Raw genomic sequence first — 15246 nt, 5'->3', positions numbered from 1 at the left:
AGGGGGAAGTGCTGGCGGGATTGACAGCAAGTCTCGGAGCCTCAGCTTCCAGAGTTAGATCTGGCACCAATTTAGCAAAGCAGCTGGAAAGAGGAGTTTGTGCTTGGAATCGTGAGCAGCGAGGGCTGTGCCGAATTCCGGGATGCAACCTGCAGGAGAAATCCTTTCCAGGCTTTTTCCGTGGAGCCAAACCCGTCCGTGTGCGCACGGGCGTGTTTACTACGTGCCAAGAGTGAGCCCACGGCGTGGGAACCCCTTGGGAAAGGGAGGGATCCCGCCAGGAAAGCGGCTCGGAGGCTGGAAAGGGGGTCCCTAAGGAAGGGACAGGCGGGAATGGGCAGAGCTGTGCCCGAGGGAAGGAGCTGGGAATGTGGCAGCCTTGCTCTGCCCGTCTCACCTGCAGTGGGACCCAGTGCTGCCCACGCCTCGGGAATTTATGGAACACATCCTTCCCTGTGAGGGCGGTGAGGCCCTGGAATGGATTTCCCAGAGAAGCTGTGGCTGCCCCTGGATCCCTGGAAGTGTCCAAGGCCAGGCTGGACAGGGGTTGGAGCAGCCTGGGATAGTGGAAGGTGTCCCTGCCCATGGCAAGGGGGTGGAACGGGATGAGCTTTGAGGCCCCTTCCAACCCAACCTGTTCCAGAATTCCATGTCTGATCCCTTCAGGTGCCTGACAGAGGTTTCCCAATTCCTGCCCTGCCTTTGGGTGGCATTCCAGCCTCTGGTGTGCCAGCCTGAGCCTGAATTTGGACTTCCGGCTTATCCCTGGATCAGCTGTCCTCAGGTTTGGCTCCGACTGGGATGTCTCCCCTCTGAATTAACTGGTTTTTAGGGATTCAGGCTCAGGGGTGGGACAGCAGCCTGGGCCCTCCAAATCCCCTCCCGGTGTTGGAGGAACCACAGGAAGCCGAGGCAGCTGCAGGGGGAGATTTCTCTGAACGTCTGGAGCATGGGAGAAGCCTCTCCATTAGGGAATGATTTTCAGTTAAGGTTTGAGTGATGCTGCTTCTCTGCAGAGCTGCAGCAGCTGCTCCTGCTGGGGGGGACTCTGCCAGCCGCTCATCCCTGCCTTGGGAGCTTCCCAGGGCTCGGGAATGACACGGAGGCTCGGGCCGGGAGGTGCTGGCTCGGGGGGCATCTGGGAAGGGCGGGATTCTGGGGAGATGTGCTGGGATCATGAAGGATTGGAGGAGTCTGGAGGCACCGGATTAGCAGCGCTTTGGTAGGAGGCGATGGAGGCTGGTGGCTCCGGAGAGTCGCGGGCGGGAATCGCGCTGGGAAGGCAGAGAGGGAGGGAGGGCTGGGAAGGCACAGCCACCACGGGGATGGAAGCAAACCCAGGCACTTCCCGCTCGGTGACATGGGAATGGGGGGCAGGGATGCCTGTTGCTGTGGTTTTTAAAAGCGCTTCCCAAATGCCGGTTGGGAACCGCGGGGTTTGGTGGGAATTTTGTGTGGAATTACGGTTGGCTGCGCAGAGGGAGCAGCCTCGGGTTGTGCCAGGGAAGGTGTCCATTGGATACGGAGGAAAACTCCTTCATGGAAAGGGTTGTCAGGCGTTGGAACAGGTCCCAGGGGTGGAGTCCCCATCCCTGGAGGGATTTAAAATCCGTGTGGATGTGGCACTTGGGGACGTGGGATAGTGGTGGCCTTGGAACAGTCGGACTCCGTGATCTTGGAGGGCTTTTCTGACCTCAGTTCTCCAATAATTGATATTCCCAAGAGAGCAAGAGGCAGTGGGTGAGGCACTGGAATTCTTTCCCCTGGAGGGAATGTCGGGATAATGCTGTTGTCCACCTTTCCCCGGTGGCCTGTCCCCTTTGAGAACGACAAGAACACCTTCCCAAGACTCTTGTTGCCATCATCCCTTGGAATTCAGCCAGCTGGAACAGCCTGTGCCTGCTGCAGGGGCGACAGAGCCCAGCCTGGTGTTTGCAGGGATTGAGGAGGTGGTTCAGATAACCTGGATGTTGGAATCCCTGCAATTTCAGGGAGATTGTTGCACTCCCAGCCTCGTTCCCACCATTTCCTTATGATTTGTTGTAATCCTAATGGAGCAGCTGAGGGGAATTGGCAGGGTTGGGATGGAGGAGGAGAGGGGCTCGTTACCCCGGGAGTAACGGAGCGTCTGGCTCCGACTGGGAGCCCAACAGGAGCAGGATTTCGGAGCAGCGGGATTGGATGTGCTGTGCCTGGGGGCGGTGGCAACGACAACAAACTGAATAATAATAATAATAAAAAGCTTCCCATGTTCCCAGCTATTCCTGGAGCCTCGTTCTTTGTCCAAATCTCCTGGAAGAGGGGGCCAGTTTGCTTTCAGGTTTAGGACAGTCCTTAACCCTGGAATCTGTTGGCTTTTTTTGTCAGGGCACCGGGATCAGCGGAGCTGGATGGGTTCTTTGTTGACTGAGTCCTTCCTGGCACGTTCCAGGGATCTCCAGAGCTCCAAGGCTGCCTACAGAGGTCTGGACTTTTCCTGGGTGCTGACATGGAGAATTCCAAGGCTGTGGTGTGAACCAGCCCTGTGCCATATCCATGTGTTGAGGAATGATGCTCCAGCTGGTAGAACGCCACAGAATTCCCTCGCCCTCACGTTCCTGGGCCATTCTTGCACAAACAGCACACATCCATCCAGAGGTGAGTAAGGAATCCCTGAAGCCACTGGGGCCTCTGGAGGATGGATGGTGGAGCCCTGATGGAGGGGCTGCATCCGAGGTATCCATGGGGATAACCCAGCTGATGGATGCCTGGGATGCTCCAACTCTCCTTTACATCCCTCTGAAGGTGTAGGACTCCTGGGAATGTGTGTAGTCTCCCTGCCATTGCCCCGGGCATTTAGAGCCAGGCTCAACCCTTTCCCACAGGTTGGGAAGCTCTGAAGTGAATGGATTTGCTCTGGAGGCTGGAGGTGGGGACGGATCCGTGCGAACATCCCGTCTTTTGTGACAGGCTCAAATTAATTCCTTAATTCCCTTAAATGCTTCGCCACCCGCCCTCTGTGTCATGACAGAGGGAAAAGATGGGATTTCTGAGGGCATTAATCCTTTCCCTTCATGCTTTAGGGAATGTTCACGCATCCAGTCTATCCAAAACATTCCGAAATTGCCTGTAAATGGCGTCACTGCCGTACAGGAGTCAGGGACCGGAGCCCTGGGAATCACTGGCATGAATCCCAATGCTGGAGCTGGGCTGGAAGTGCAATCTGGTCCTTGCAATCTGGTGAAGCCAGGCTGCAGAGGGGCAGCTGGAGCAGCTGGGACGCAGAAATCCTGAGCTGTATCGGATTAATTGCCTGGTGTCCATTAATTGGCAGGATCTGGGCTGGGATGGGCTCTATCCCACCCCTTGGAAAGCCTCGGATGGCTTCCGATTGTATTTCCCCGAATAAAAGAGTCATTTCCAGTGTTCCTGAGCTTCTTCCCTCTGTCTGCTCCAGGTTTGGGGGCTTCCAGGGGTGCCTGCCTGCCCGGGAGCGGATCGTGCCGAAGGGAGACCTTGGAAGTGCCACAGGCTGGATGAAACGATTTGTCGGAATGCTAAATTTGGCAGCAGCTTTTCATCCGAACCGGAGCCACTTTGCACCTGTCTGGGAAGATAAAGGGGCTCGGAATGAGCGTGAGTGGGATTTTTCTGCCTGAACGGGATACAAAGGCCTCGGCACAAATGAATTCCGGAGCTTCAAAGCTTTTCCTTGAATGTTTTTCCGCCCCTGTCAGGCTGTTTTATTTCCCAGGTACGGTGATATCACCCAGCAGACCATTTGAAGGCTGCTCCACTTGCTTTAAGGAGGAATGGGCAGGCGAGGATGTGCCGCTATTCCCTGCTGGATCAGCTTTTCTGGGACAGGGATGATTTTTTTTTTTTTTTTTTGGCTATTTTTCTAGGCTGTTTTTTTCAGTAGGAGCATCTAAGTTGTGTCCTTGGATGATGGCAGCTGCTGTGTCCAAAGGGAATCGCTGTCCTTCCTCCCGAACGGGATGGTTGCTGCGGTGTGTCCATACTTACGAGTGTTTTTTTGGGAAAAAGGTGATTGGTCGGAAGGGATCTTAAAGCTCATCCCGTTCCACCCCCCCGCCGTGGGCAGGGACACCTCCCACTATCCCGGGGTGTGCTCCAAGTCCTGTCCAAGGTGGCCTCGGACACTTTCGGGGATGGAGGAGCCACAGCTTCCCTGGGAAATCTGTTCCAGGGCCTCACTGCCCTGACAGATTTCTTCCCAATATCCCATCTAACCCTGCCCTCTGGCAGTGGGAAGCCATTCCCTCTTTTGCTGTCACTCCACACTCTTGTGAACAGCCTCTCTCCATCTTTCTCGGGAACATTTCCTGACAGGAAAGTGCTGACTTTTCCATGCTGGGCACTGGAAGCGTGAGGGAGCGGACACCTCTGTGCTGTGCTCGGTAGTTCTCCAGAGGGCAGGGATGTTGGGAGAGCCCCAGGTGTGGCTGAGGGGAGATTCTGTTGCTTCCTAAATTCCCCGGTTGGAGGGGAAGAGGCAGGTGGGGGTCGGGCTGTGCTCCCAGGGAACAGGGACAGGACAGGAGGAAATGGCCTCAAGCTGTGCCAGGGCAGGTTCAGGTTGGACACCAAGGAGGAATTTCCTCATGGAAAGGGCTGTCAGCCATTGGAAGGGGCTGCCCAGGGAGGTTTGGAGTCCCCTCCCTGGAGGTGTCCAGGGAAGGCCTGGAGGCAGCACTCAGTGCTCTGGGCTGGGGACAAGGTGGGGATTGTCATGGGCTGGACTCGGTGGTCCTGGAGGTCTTCTCCAAGGGAATTGGTTCTTGTGGGATCCTTCCGTGATTCTTGTGCGATCTTTCCGTGATAACGTCGGTAGCGCAGGTGACCCCCAGCCCAGCGGAGGCCTCTGCTCGCAGCAGGTGGGGTTTGCTTGGATCCCAGCGAGGATTCCCGGCTGGAAGCGCGGCCAGCCCGGGATTGCCCCGCCCCGTGGCACTGTCGCCGGCCGCCGCCAGGCGGCGCCACGGCGCCCCGCACCCCCCGTTGCCGTGGCGACCGCAGGTTGCGTAGCGGCCCTTACGCAGTTGACGCAGTGGGCGGCCCCGGCGAAGCGGGGGCGGCCCCGGCAGGGCGGAGGCGGCGTTGGAGAATCGGGGGCCGCAGGGCCCCCGGCATGGAGGAGGCGGCGGCGGCCGCGGCGCTCCCGAGGCAGCGGCAGCGAGGTGAGGGCCGGCGATGGGAATGCGGCAGCGGGGGCCGGCGCTGCGGCAGGTGCGGGGGAGCCGGGAGGGCGCTGGGAGGGCCGGGGGTGCGCCCGCCGCCGCCCCCCGCCCCGCTCGGGTGCAGGCCCGTGGCGGCCCGGGGGTCTGGATCCCGCGGGAGGCGCGGCGTTCCCGCCGGGAGGGCCCCGCTGCGTGTGGCCTGCGCGCCCTGGGAAGCGGTGGGCTGCCACCTGCGGCCCTGGAAAGGCGCCATCCTGGCCCGGGCAGGTGCGGGGCGTGAAGGTGATCCCCTGGTTTGGGATTCGGGGTCCTGCGGTGGGAGGCGGGAGCGCTGCTGCTGGATGTCCAGGGAGGAGAGGCTGCGGTGTGGGTGTGGGTGTGACACAGGGATTCTTGCTCCCAGCTTTTATTACTTCCCGCAGGGAATGGTACCTGACTTGAGCAACGCGGGCGGATGCTGAGCCGTGGCCGTAAAAATCCCAAATTTAGGCTCGCAGGCAGCTGCGGAAGTGATATATCCTTATAAAAGTAAGGAAGATGTCGCTCCGAGGTCTTGGAGCTGGGATGCTGCCAGGCTGCTCAGCCAGAATTCCCGCTGTGCCCAGTTCTGGGAATTAGTGCCTGCTGGTGTGTTTGGGACAGGCTTCAGTTGGCACTGGGAATGTGGGAATGGGGATTGCCGAGCCTGGTGCACGGCATGGTCCTTAGAGCGTGCTCCAGGTGGGAATTCACACAGTGATTCCCAAAGGCAGGATATATAACCCCGGGACCATGAAAGCAGCACAGCTCTGGGAAACGGTTTTAAAGGAGAGGGGTATTCCAAGGTGGGAATCTCCCACCTGGATGAAACTTAGTGGGGATGACTTGCTGCAGCCTCCTGGCAGGACAGGGAGCAGCACCCGAGTTTTTGTGGTCAGGGTGAGTGTTCTTAAGTGGGAGATAGTGAAATTGTGGGAAGTGGCTCTTGGAAAGCTTCGGACTCTCCGTGATTCTGGCGTTGGTGTATCCCGTGGGCACCGCTGGAAAAAGCTTTCCAAGTGGGAAACCTGAGCTGGGGGAAGGTGTTTGCTGTGCCAGGTGTTGGTTGTCGGGGTAATAAAAGTTGCATGGGGGTCTTAAAGCTGCTGGTGAAATTCCAGCAGTGCCAGCTTGGATGGGGAATGGCCGAGGGGGTCGGGAATGGCTGACAGGGACAAGAGACTTGGAAAAGCATCTGTTACATGGTAAATGATACAAATAACCTGGAATTTCTGCAGCCAAAACCCTTCAGCCAGGAGCAGGATAAAATTCCCCCTTTAAATGGGAATTTAAATCAGAAAGTTGGGAGTTGGCAGCTCTGCTGCAGGGGGTCAAAATCAGGGATTTAAGGATATGGACTGTGGGCTGATTTTGTCAGTGCTGGCCTAAAAAAATCCAGATTTGACCCGAATTCCAGTTTAAATTAAGGCACTGGGCACTTTTTGCCCTCTACCTGCACAGCCAGATCCGGATCCCAGAGACAGGGAATGCTGTAAATCCCTGGCAGCTCTGTGGTTGCTGGGAAAAGGGCGGTGAGAAAGGGAAACTTCTCTGGGCTGTGTCCACTTGTTCTGTTTCCAGAGGGCTGGGAAGGAGCAGTTGTGCAACGATGGGATTTGAGGAAAGTGCCGTGCCAAGAGGGAAAGTGGGAAGGCTGAAAATGCTCCTCCCAATGACCAAAAATGTGGGGAAAAACCCCTCAAAATCCTATGTTTTGGAACTTCGTTAAAATTCCCTGGACAAACAATTAGAGGAACCAAAAAGAAACCCCTGCTTGGGGATTTTTTTTGGACTTTGTGTGGGAATCTCAGTCCTGTTCCTTGTGCTCTCCCTCCTCCGTGGAAGTTAATTAATTGGGAGCTGGCTGCTCCAAACGAGGTCACTTGGATTTCGGAGCTGCCGTATCATTGTATGGGTTTGCAAAATCAGGATTTAAGGCTTTTGTGCATTAGAAAATTTTCCTTAAAGCGGCGTAATCCTGGGGTTTGGGCGTCTTTTCCAGGCAGCTGGAAAGATGTAGGGAGGAAAAGTGTTAAAACTGGAGGGTGTAAAGTTCAGGATGCTGCTCAGCTTTGGATGGAGAAGAGTTTGGAGAAGCTTCCAGTCATTCCCAGGCCTGGCTGTCATTTGTGAAACTTCCTTGGACTAAACCAGCAGGAATTCCCTTCTGTCCCAAACATCCCTGTCCCATCCGAAAGCTTTTTTTTTTTTGGGAATTAAACCTTTATACCTCCCCTAGACCATGCAGCTTTATTTTGGGGAGCCTGCACCCTGCTTTTCCTCCCTTCCCGTTCCATCTTTCCCAAATAAATAACCCTTGGTTTCACCTCTGCTCCCAACAGCAATCCAGCTGATGAATAAGAACATCCCGAGCTGGATCCAGCCCTGGAGTTTGAGGAATTTCCAGTTCAAGGCGCAGCAGTTGAGATGGGGTGAGTGAAACCATTTGAATCCGCTCTCAGAGCTGCAGGGCCGGAGTTTCTCGGGAGCTGGGAGCGGATGAAAGTGGCCTTTGTGCCATGGGGAGTGTGACAAATGGACTTTTGTGGGATCTGCGGAGAGCGCCGGGATGTTTATTCCTGCTGGGATAGATGGGAGTCAATCCGGCTCTTCACGCCAGTTGGGAGCCGCTATTTTCATTATTCCATACAGGATATTGTTCATTTAGGTGTGCTCTTATATTTTGTGGATTTTTAAGGAGAAATCAGGGGGAAAAAAACCCCCAAAACCTGGAAAATTTGCCAGGTGCAACACCTGCCCAGCTTGGAACTTTGAGGATGGAGGGAATTGAAATGGTTTCCCAGGTTTTGATTAGAAGTGGGAAAGTTTGTCCTGCTGAGGAATATCCTGCCCTGAAATATGGACAAAAGTGCTGCTGGACCTTAGGGGGGCTTTTGGATCCAGGATGTGACTCCTGCAGAGCTTTAGGAAAAACGTGCCCTGTACCTTCAGGCATTCCTTCTGCTCTTTCCTCCTTTTTTGTCCTTTCTCCCCTCATTCCCAGGGGAAGGCACGTGGATCCCTTAGCTCTGGATCTCTTTGGAAAGATGAAATAAAAAAAGCTTTGGATTATTTTCCTCTTCCTTGCAGCAGGAGCTGGAAATCTGCATGGCAGGCAGAGACTGTCAGGAATTCTGTCCCGGGCTCTTAATCCAGGAGTTTCTTTTTTAACTCATATCCTTCCTTAACTGCCCTTGTGCAGATCCCTGAAAATCCTCATCCCACCCCATCCATTGGCATTTCTCCCCCTCTCTGAGGAGCCTTCTGAGCTCCTCTTCAAAGATGTGTGGAATTGCATGAAAATTCCTGGCTTTTCATTCCCTTCCAGCTGAGGTTTTGATTCCTGTGTGTTCCCTTGGTGTGGAATTAAAACAAGGGGGTTCCTCAGGCATGGCTTTGAGCTCAATAGGAATTTTTCCCTGGAAACCGGATACAAGATGTAATTTAGAGCCTTCAATTCCAAGTTCTCCTGGTGTTTTCCACTTGCCATTTCATCAGGAGTCAGTGGCAAAAACCCCAGTGCAGCTCACTTGTACCCATTAGTAAAGGTGGGAATGCCACCTTAAATGAGCATTTTCCATGGCTTTTTTCCTCTGGAACATGTTTCCTTGGGATTTCTTGGCCTGGAGGTTTGATTGTCACCACAGACCTGAGTGATCCTGAGTTTGGATCCAGGCAGGCTGCAGGACAGAATCCTTATCCTTACTCTTTTGGAATAAAATGCTGAATCCCTCGGGCCACCTTAAAACATTTGAACTGGATAATGGGAAGAAACAGGAAAATTCAGGACACTCCTTTTATAGTTCAGTGCAGTAAAGAGAAAATGGGCAGGTTGGGGTGGAATTCAGCCCTTTCTTCCCTGAAAGGTGCTTTTCTTCCCTGGAAGGTTCCCATTTGGATGTGTCCTGCTGCTCCATGTCTGCTGGAAGTTGGAATTTCCACAGCTCTGCATCCTTTGGGATGAAATTGAATATTCTGTCATGGCTTGTCTTTGCAGCCCAGATCCCTGGTGTTGACACAGCCTTGATGTATTTTTGGAATATGGATTTCAGCTCCAAACTGGGAGCCTCTGGAGGCTTGGCTTTTCCCATTGGATCTGCTAAATGATCCTGCAAATTGGTGCTGGTTTCTCCCATGGGAAATGAACTGTTTCACCTCCCAGAAAATCAGAACAGGGCAGGTGCTGCTCGGGAGTTTCCAGCGTCTCAGCCAGCCAGGGATTGTCCTGAAAAAAGTGGATCCTGCTCTGCTTGGATCCCATGGTTAGAATCCTGGAATGGTTTGGGTTGGAAGGGGCCTTAAAGCTCATCATCTATCCCAGGTTGCTTCCAGCCCCATCCAACCTGGCCTTGGACACTTCCATGGATCCACAACTTCCCTGGGCATCCTATTTCTTGGTGATATCCAGATCCCAAAAATGTTCTTCTTTTTCCTCTGGGCCACATTTAACCTTTGGAAGCACATTCCCCTTTCTGTGACTCCGGGTTTTTTCCAGCTGATTCAGTTGTTTGTCACCATCTCCATGGCACCGGAGCATCCGCTAATGACAACCAGCACTTCCCCAAATGAGAGCATTCAGGGATGAACTGGATTTTTCCTTGGAGAGGGGAAAACACATGCCCTGTCAGAGGAAGGAGAAAAACTTCCCAGAAAAGCAGGGATTTGTGATTTGTGCTGCTCATTTTCCTCCCTGGATAGAGTGGGGAATAAGGGCAAATTTCCTGGAGAGATCCTGCTCTCTGTGGGATTGCTCTTCCCTCTCCCTTTGTCAGTTTTCCCTCATTTTCTAGTGGAAAAAGAGGCATCCGTGTTCCAAAACTGGAAGGATCAGAGCTTTCCTCAAAATCCACTGACTAATCCAGGGGCAAAATTCCCTTTCCCTTTGTGGAAATGTGGTGTTAAAACTTCTGCAGGAAGCCACAGGCTGCTTTGTCTGGAAAACCTTGTTCCCTCTAAGTTTTGTGGCTATTCCTGGATCAATGTGTTGCTTTTGGAAAAAAGTCTTTTGGCCCTTAAAAAAACAAGGGATCATGTTTTCTTCCCGAGCCCGTTTGAACACCTCCAGTGCCATAATGGAATTTAGCTCAGTAGGAAATGGGCACATCCCCAAATCCAGTGTTATCCTCGGTTATTCCAAGGCCTGGAAGAGCCAGAGGTAGAGAGCTTTGTTGCATGGAACTCTTTGCCTTATGGAATCCCAGCAGGCAAGGAGAATTTCGGGATTCTCCGGGGCCTTGCTCTGACTTTGTGTTCCCCTTGGATGAGGGCGGAGGAACGGGGAGAGGCGGCTTGGGAGGTGGGAAGCACGTGGGAAGCTGCAGAAAACGCTCGGGAATGGGCGGCTGAGTAAGTGTGGAGCCTCCTGGGAATACTGGCAGAGCCGGTGAAATTCCCTTGTGAGGTGGGGAGCAGGAATTTGGGGAGGGAAGTCGGGAACATGCCAATGCTGGAAGTTTCTCTGTTATCTAACGTGCGAGTCTGCGGGATGTGTTTTATCCTGGAGAAAAGGAGGATCAGGGGGACCTTCTCATTCCTTACAAATCCGTGACTGGATGTGGGAGCCAGGTGGGATTGGGCTCTTCTCCCAGGAACAAATGACAGGACCGGAGGGAACAGCCTCAAGTTGCACCAGGGGAGGTTTAGGCTGGATATTGGGAATATCTCTTCATGGAAGGAGTTGTAAAGCACTGGAAGATGCTGCCCAGGGCAGTGGTGGGGTCCCCATTCCTGAAGGGATTTAAAATCCATGCGGATGTGATGCCTGGGGACATGGGTTAGTGGGTTAATTGTTGGATTTGATGATCCAAGTCTTTTCCAACCTTAACAGTTCCATGATCCTCTATGGGCAGGCCAGGTGCTCCTGAGGGGTTTGACGTTCCCAGCTCTTCCCATGTCCTTCATAGCATAACCCACGTTTTGTGTCCATGGATTTGCTGGCTCCTTGGGTGTTTGTTCCCTGGAATGGCTTGGAACTCTGGTTTCCCACCATTTCTGGGCAGGAACTCCAAGGATTGTCACATTTAGCTTTTATTCCTTGGGACACACGAGGTTAATTTGGTCCTCAAGGGGATGATCCTGCCAGATTTTCCTTCTCCTGGGGGGCGACAAGACAGGGAAGTGAACTTTTGGAATTACGTCATCCGCAAGCCCGGTAAGGGCTCTCGGTTCCGGATTTTTGGGATACACTGAGGGGGTTCAGGCAGCGGAACTGATCCGAGGTGGCTTTTAACGGCTCTGGGCTCACCCAAATCCTTCTGGCTCAGGAGAGCGGAAGGGAATGCGCTGTGTTTGTTCACTGGATGCTCATCCCGGGGGTCGGATTAGTTCAGCGTTCCGTGGCAGCTCCGACCGGGTGGACGAGGTGCTGGGGAGGTGTCACCTGGGCAGGCCGAGGAAGAGGCGGAGTTGCCCAAGGGAACGTGGGAATCTCTCCAACACGGAGGATCCTGGACTCTCCTCAGCCGCTTATCCTCTTAAAACCTTGGGATGTAGTGCAACGGACAAGTCAGTCATAGGATATCCCAAGTTGGAAGGGATCCACAGGGATCATGGAAATCCCGCTCCCGTTGTCCTTGGTGTTCCCAGCTGCCATTGTATTTATCCTGTTGTTTTCCAGCTGCTCTCCTCATTTTTCTTGTTAACTCTTCGTTGATCAACATCTGGAAGCGGGATGTGGATTGAGGGGAGCGAGAGGCGCTTCCCACTGCCAAGGAATGAGGCCTCTCTTTCCAGGAAAGCCTAGGCAGGGGGGTTTTGGAAAACCAGGTGGAATGGGAGGAACTCATCCTGGTTCCTGCTCCTGCAGCTGCAGATTTTGCCTTGTGTGTGCCAGAGCTGGGAAATGCCTCCCTTTGGAGTGCAAAAAGCATGGAAGGGTGTGGTCGGAGCAATCCGGAACCTTTTCACCTGAAAGCACCTGATTTATGACACCAAAATCCCAATGTTCACATGGATTTGTTTGGCGAACCGGTCGGCTCTGAGTTCCCTGGGGCTGGGCCAGAACACTCCCTCCTGCCTGGCATGGAAAACACAGCCCTGGAGCCTCCGCTCCGGAGCACGAGGGCTCAATGTTCCCAAAAAACAGTGAGTTGGCCTTTCCGTTCTTCCAGCAGGTGCCGTTTGGTTTAACCTTAGTATTTAGGGAAGTTGGTTGGGTGGAGAGTGGGAGCGAATCCCCTTTTCCCTCTGGAGTACTTCCATCATTTCAGCGTGTCAGGGCCTGGAGGTTTTATATGGATTGGATGAAAGCAGATGGATCTTCTGCCTCAACGTCTGGAGGTGCAAGGTGTCGTGCTGGAGGGTGGGATACTGGAATTCCTGGTTGTCCAGGCCTGGAGAAGCGGGAGATCCTGTTCCCAGACAACGTGACCATTTGTTTCCCTGTACTTTAGACAGCTATCCTGGTGTTTGCTCAGCTCCTTACAGCTAGCTCCAAAGGTTTTCCAGGGATTTGCATTTTGCATTGGAGCTTTTGTGTAAGCTCTGGATTTCTTGAGGAGAAAAAGTGACAAATCCAATTAGGAGAGAGGAAGAGGGAGGAATTTAGGATTACACAAGACGTGGTGGCCCTCAGGACTGTGGCTGCTGCTCCCTTTTTGTAGGAAAAAGGAGAGCAGTGTTCTTTTACCTTTCCCAATATTTATCGTATTCCTGCTGCCGAGGCTCCATTAGGCATTGCTGCTCCTGGAAAAGGAGATGAGGTTGGAAGTTCTCATGTTCCTATGGGAACAGGGAGTTGCAAGGCTTGGAGTTCTCATTTATAAGGAGATTTGTCAAGAAAGATGGGAAAGGGATTCAATTTCTGACTCAAGTGGGAAACCAAGATTCCTTCTGTCCCAGTTGGCTCCTGACTCTGAGTTGTCCCATTCCAGGCTGCTCCGTGGCCTCGGAGTTAATTACAAGTTGGATAAGGAGATGCCCGAATCCGCCCTGCTGTTGTTTTGCTGACTCAGCAGCCCGGTGCTCCTTTTTTTAGAGAGAGCGGCAGCAAAAAGACCACCCTGGATTTCCGGATGCTTGTGGAGCAGGGTTAGGAGCCCCCTTGGGATGAGTTTTCCAGGCTCAGCTGTTCCTTAATCTGCTTTTCCCACCTCCTTGGAAGTAGATAAGATGTTCAGAAGAACAGAGAAATCCATTTATTTCCCCCCAGTGCAGCTGTTGTTTAAGTAGCTCCCAAGGAATACGGGACTTTGCCCAGCCCTGTCTGCATGCCTCTTCCTGGGAATATCGCCCCACGTGTGTTCAGAAATGTTGGGAGTGGGGGAGAGCCGGGAAAACAGCTGCATTGTGTGAGGGAAGAGGAACGGCCGTCCCAAAGTCCACCTGGAAAACTGAAATGGGAAGAAGATGAGAGGTCAATTAAGGAAGAACTGTGCGGTTTTAATGGGTTTCCAGCCAGGTCCAACCGAAAACAGGCACCTGTTGTGGGATGGGGCCTGGATTTCGGTGTGTCGGGATCCTGACTGAAGCAGCTGTGGAGTTTTTTCCCTGTGGGAACTTCCCAAGGGCTCTTCTGCCTCTGCACCGTGGCTGCGTTGTGGTCAGCGCATCCAGGACTCCAGCCTGAGGGATACAATCCCTTCATTTAGCATAAATCTGGGATTTGGGGCTTCTGCCTGAAGGTTGTCATCCCTTATTTTATAGTAATGGGATTGTCTTTTTGCCCCCCAAATTTGGATTTTCCATTAACTAGTGGCTGTTATTAATTATGACTTGGTACTTTATTACTTCAATTTTCCATGTTTCTGGTGCTGTAGAATGGAATTTGAGTTCATCCATCCCTTTGGAGTGCAGGGAAGTTTCGGCTCTCCAGTTGAAGGGGAGCTCTGCCTTCCTCGGAGCCTTTTTCCTTGGAACTATTTTGGGAGCATGATTTCATCTTCCTCCTGGAGCGGGGGAAAAGCCCACCCCAGAAACGTGGGGGATTCAGAGCTTCTGTTCTTCCCTGCAGAAAACCACGGAATTGTGCCTCAGATTTCCCTAAAATGGGGGTGTTGGAACATTGTAGGAGGGAAAAGGGGTGAGTTGCGTGCTGCCAGTGGACGGATCCGCGTTCTCCGGAGGTCACTCCTTGCTGGCAGCCCGGAGCAGGAATGGGATTCCTGGGTGCCGGCAGCTGAGGGAGGGCTGTTTTAAAGAGGCAGCTCCTGCTGGCCTCTCCCAGTGATTCCAACCCCTTGCCTCCTTGTTTTCTCTTGGATGTTTACCTCTGGATTCTTTGGCTCCCATCCTGGTCGTGCTAAATCCTGTGGTGGACTTGGGAAGAGCTGGATGAGGGTGGAGGTGAGATTTTTTTATCGCAACACGTTGCAGAGCCTGGATTGTCCCCTGCTCTCCCCACACTGCTTTCTTGGTGGAAAGACGGAATTTTCCCATTTTGCTGTGTTGTCTCCTCCCTGGCTTGTCAGGGAGAGGAGGAGGGAGAGAGGGAAGAAGGGATGTGTGGGCTGCTGGTGCTGGAATTTAAAACCTCCTCATGGAAAGGGACGGGGTCATCCCAGTGTCCTTTTTACCTTTTCCAGCTTCACTTCAGGCTGGCAGCTGAAACACCTTGAAAATTCCAGCCAGGAAATCATGTAACTGAGGTGGGGAAGTATTCCTAGTGTCATTCCATAATCTTACTCCCTGGCTTGAGAGGGATCGTTTGAGCTCTTCTGCTGGACACTGATCCCAGCGGGGAGCAAGGAATACGGTGGAGGGAGGAAGAAACCTGTGCACACTCATTTTTTTCAGCTTAAGGAATGCTTGGGTTCATACTGTGCTGGACAATTCCAGGCTAGATGCTGGAGCTGGATATTCCCTGGGTCTGTCTGCCCCACTGTTTCCCTCTTTGCAATGAAAATAAAATCCTTAAATATCCATGGGATCTTGAGGTTGCAAAAATGGGAATGTCAGAAGCTGGAGACATAGGTTGATTTCTTTTTTTTCCCCTCTGGAGAAGGTATGCTGTCTGGAATGTGGGAAAGACTGTCAGGAACATGGCTGGGAAGGTGTGTGAGAAGCTCCTGGAATTCTGGAAGCTGTTAGGAGTGCTCAAGAGATACCTTCT

At 53.1% G+C, this 15246-nt stretch overlaps 1 protein-coding gene across 3 annotated transcripts in view; it reads left to right on the top strand.

The window, feature by feature from the left end:
- The first annotated feature begins 5068 nt into the window (after positions 1-5068).
- The window catches only part of DAGLA (diacylglycerol lipase alpha), a 57122-nt gene continuing 46944 nt past the window's right edge, over positions 5069-15246 (top strand). Inside the window, exons 1-3 of one of the 3 annotated variants that reach the window (XM_039552386.1) lie at positions 5069-5180; positions 5603-5708; positions 7541-7630. The gene's annotated coding sequence lies outside the window, so the exon portion shown is untranslated. Of the gene's footprint in view, positions 5230-5602; positions 5709-7540; positions 7631-15246 lie in introns of all 3 variants that reach the window. The other 2 variants (XM_039552385.1, XM_039552387.1) reach the window with 2 other exon arrangements.

The sequence above is a fragment of the Corvus cornix genome, chromosome 5, assembly GCF_000738735.6.
Source record: "Corvus cornix cornix isolate S_Up_H32 chromosome 5, ASM73873v5, whole genome shotgun sequence".
Classification (NCBI taxonomy): domain Eukaryota; kingdom Metazoa; phylum Chordata; class Aves; order Passeriformes; family Corvidae; genus Corvus; species Corvus cornix.
The sequence above is the reverse complement of the archived record's forward strand: the minus strand, read 5'-3'. Positions and strand labels throughout refer to the sequence as shown.